This window comes from Meleagris gallopavo, chromosome 3 (assembly GCF_000146605.3).
Source record: "Meleagris gallopavo isolate NT-WF06-2002-E0010 breed Aviagen turkey brand Nicholas breeding stock chromosome 3, Turkey_5.1, whole genome shotgun sequence".
Classification (NCBI taxonomy): Eukaryota; Metazoa; Chordata; class Aves; order Galliformes; family Phasianidae; genus Meleagris; species Meleagris gallopavo.
This window is the reverse complement of record NC_015013.2, coordinates 10,702,244-10,706,526: the sequence shown is the minus strand read 5'-3', so window position 1 is coordinate 10,706,526 and position 4,283 is coordinate 10,702,244.

Genomic DNA, 4,283 nt, shown 5'->3' with positions numbered 1-4,283 from the left:
TTTTAACCTTACTAGAAACTAGTAGTGTAATACTGTCTAAAAAGAACACAGTTTGTGTTCAGGTACCTGGGAATGACAGCCCTTTGCAGACAATCCTGGGCTTGGCTAGTTACAGGGTGATATGGAGAACCTCATGTCAGTCATTCCCTGCCCTTCCCAGCCCCTCCAAACACTCACTGGGCATATCTACCTTTTCAAATGGATTATGCTGCAGGGCGTTATAAATCTGCCCATAATTAGGCAACAGTTGAGTGTATATAAGATATCTTCCCCATGACAGAGATATATTGGAGTAAGTTGTCTAAGTTCTCTAGCTTTGTTATTAATGACATTTCAGGCTGCAGTTGCTGTAGAGGTGTTACCGCTGGTGCCAGCTGGCGAACCTTTTTTCCCATTAAGAGAAAAGCTCAGAGTAAAGACTTGGGATTTTGAGGTCAAGTGAAGTGAGGAAGTGGAAATTCCTAGGACTGGCCTTCATTTCCTCAGAAACAGAGACTTTGTGAGTGCTGCCACTCAGGCTAAGCTGTCGCTTCCCAGGCAGTCATTGCACAGAAATCACGCTACAAAGATACGTACCCAGATAAGTGGCCTGCACGTGCAAACTTGTCCTTGCCACGCAGAACTGTAGGAGGTAGGAACACGGAAGTCACATTCTGTCTTACTGTGATGATTCGGTATTTGTTTGGAATTCTAGACCTATTTTTCATAAGCAACAGGAACAAAAATCAATGGCCAGATCATATTCACATTGCTGCTTTGAATGTCTACTACCATCAGTTATCAGCGTGTTTCAGCTATTTCAAATTTATTTGGTTCTTCTCCATGCAAGGAAGGTATCAAAGAGAGGATGGTATTAAATAAACTCACAAGATGGCATGTGAAGTAGGAGGAGATGGCAGCTGCTGTTATAAGCTAATTAACAAGCCATGGAGAGGAATTCAGCTTATGAATTAAAATATCTCCCTGGTATAGACAGAGACAGTCACCTCAGGTAGTACCATGTATTTGAAGCCTGAAACACAGTTTTGGGTATATCACTTGGAGTTGAGAAATAATTTTCCACAAAACCTAGAGAGAGAGAGAATGCATACCCCTAGTGTTATGAATAAAGCAGCTTCCCTCTGTTCACTAATCTGGTGTTCAGACACAACTGTATCATCTTCACATCCGTGTAGTGGCATTCTGCTAATTTATGCAGTTCCAGAGGAGGTGAGTTAGGATAGAGGACTGCAGAACAGACCTTGCTTTAAGAAGCAAGGAGGGAATATTACATCTACTTTAGGCTGACTTGCTTAAAGACAGTCTTCTAAGACCCAGACAATTTTCTTGAATCCATGTGTTAAGAAACAGAGCTCCACATTCTGCTAAAAGGCATGAGAAAGAAGCTCCAAATTACTGCATCTCATTCTCTTCTACAGGGAGTTTTTCTTGGAAAGAAAAAACACTAAGGCTTGCAAAGTTTACAGTGCATTCGGTCTTAGTAGCACCTTGAAGAAAATCAAGGAACTTAGGATGTGGCCTCAGGTATGTCAGGGCTGGCCCTTCCTAACAGCAGTGAAGCAAGATCAAAGCAGTATCTTCAAATTATAACTGATGTTTTCCCACAGTAAGTAGAGTTTTAAGCTATGCCCAGGTCACTTGTTATTGTTTCAAGGTAACCAATTCCACCAATTCCACCCAGGGTAGCGCCTACAAAAATTTACTTTGTTTCAGCAAAATAAAAATATCTGTATTTACTTATTTCTACTGCCAATGCATGAAAATAGCTTGCATGGGAGCACTGAGCTGTTCTCAGTATCAGTTCAGTCTAATTCTTTCCTCTGAATTCCAGCGGGGCTAATTGTGCAAGAAGGACCAACAGAATCCATTTGCTACTTAAGCACATTTTTCAACATGTCCAGGTAACAATGACTCATTTGGGCCTCTGGGTGTATCACATACATGCTGTCTCCATCACAAATAATGGAGTGTCTCACTGAGCTGGCACACTAGACCAAGCTGAAAAAGGTGGGGCTGATTGGAGGTGGTGCTAAAACTCAGCAAGAATGCCAAATCACTGTAATACTTGCAGATTTCTAAATACACATACATATAAACAGACAACCTTCAAAGGGACCTGCTGAAAAAAAAAATGCATACCATTTGTGCATTTATAAATGCATCAGCTCTTGAAAAATCTGACTTTTAGATATGCAGGTGTCACTAATGCAGTGATTTCTATATCTGTGTAGTGAAAACTTTGGATTGTATTTGTTGTTCTTACTCAGCCTTACTGTTTTTGTATTCTGCTCCCTGACGACTTGGAGTGTAACGTCAAATCATGAACTCGTGCAGATTTATTCAAAAAAGCACCCTAAATCCACATGAATACATATACCTGTATTGATCAATTGATATATGCACTGCTACATAATGATTCAATAGTATGGAATACATATTCCAATATGGAAGTCACTGTATGACTTCACAAATAATGGCCAACTTGCATTTTGCCACTTTGTAGCACTCCATACAGCCCCAGGCAACATCATATTTGCTTGGAACAGCTCTTAGCTTCCACTGTGCTACATCCACCACCACCTGCAGTGGCAGGTTAGGTTCTTCTGTCATTTACAGTGGCACTGCAGAGGATTTCAGTTGTTTTTTGAATAGTTCAGATGTGTCAAACGCATCAAGTGTTTGAGTTGGGATGTGGTTTATCACTCAGATCTAAAATACCAAGAAAATGATTGGCGCAGGAAAGATAGAAAAGGGCCCAAGAATTTACAGATGTGGATGACTTACATAGCTGGCTGGCTGTATGGCACTTTGAGATGAATGTTTTGGCAGATTTATCCATGAGTGACAGATACTTCTTAAAATCTGACCATCTTTCCTCAGTTTTCTAACATCAAGGTCAAGTGGCCAGAAGAGCTGATGAAGTGCAGTTAAGCACAGGTAAGAAATGGTTCCAAGTTGGCCCTTGAGACAAAGCAGTCGTCAGTGGCTGAGAATGAAGGAACTACTGGGTATCTTACAGCAAACTACCTTTGCTGACACTCTGCACACACCCAAATGTGTTAGAACAATTTTGTCTCTGGCATCTGACATTTTTCACTTTTTAAAACTAAACTTTCCAGCATCAGGAAAGCCATCCATGGATGTGAGAGTTTCAGGGCTGTTTTAGAAATGGACTGGGCTTGGAATATTGGCAGTGCTCCTGCCTGGCGGACCTCTGGTAAGGTCACATCTGGAGTACTCTGTCCAGTTTAGGGCTCCTCTGTTCAAGAAAGATGGGGAACTTCTAAAGAGAGTCCAGCGGAGGGCCACCAATATAATGAGGGGTCTGGAGCACCTCCACTGTGAGGAAAGGCTGAGAGACCTGGGGCTATTCAGCCTGGAGGAGTGAAGACTGAGTGGAGATCTCAACACTGTTTATGAATATCTGAAGTGCAGGAGCCAAATGGATGAGACCAGGCTCTTTTCAGTGGTGTGCAGCAATAGAGCAAGGAACAATGGATGGAAACTGGAATAGTGGAAGTTCCATCTGAACATGAAGAAAAACTTCTTTACTTTGGGGGTGACAGAGCACTGGAGCAGGCTGCCCAGAAAGGTTGTGGAGTCTCCTTCAATGGAGAGATTCAAAACCTGCCTGGACGCTTTCCTGCACAACCTGCTTTAGCAGGAGGTTGGATCGATGGTTTCCAGAGGTCCCTTCCAACCCCTACAACTCTGTGATTCTGTGATTCTAGTGTGTCTGTGAACTGGTGGAAGCATTTACACTGCTTTCCCAATGAGCATGTCGGCGGGGAGATGGCTGCTATGTGCAGAGCACGCTTGTCCATGGTACAACCATGCTGATCTAACAGGTGCTGTCTTTTTTGAGTCCAAGTGGCCTTCTGAAGTCTTACCAGGATATTCAGAATCATTGGTACGCCTACATCTGTCCTCACCACAGCGCTCTAGAGACCACACAGTACCGTGAGGAAAGAGGTAGATTTCGCCTAAATTCGATCGGAAGTTTTTAATGAGGCCACAACGTCCACACCGAGAACTCATGAAGGAACCAAAGCAGTCAGGGAGCCCGGTCGGGGCCACGCCGGTGCGGAGGGCGGGCTGGGAAAGCGCCGGGCCGGGCTGAAGGCGAGGCGGCTCCACGCCCCGCACCGCCGCTTAAAACCGCCGCCGAAAGGTGTGGCTTCGCCTTTCCTGTGCCGGCGGGGAGGGGACGGGACGGGACGGGACGGGACTGGACGGGACGGGACGGACGGGAACTTTACTCTTGCTGCTTCTGCCGCCGCCGC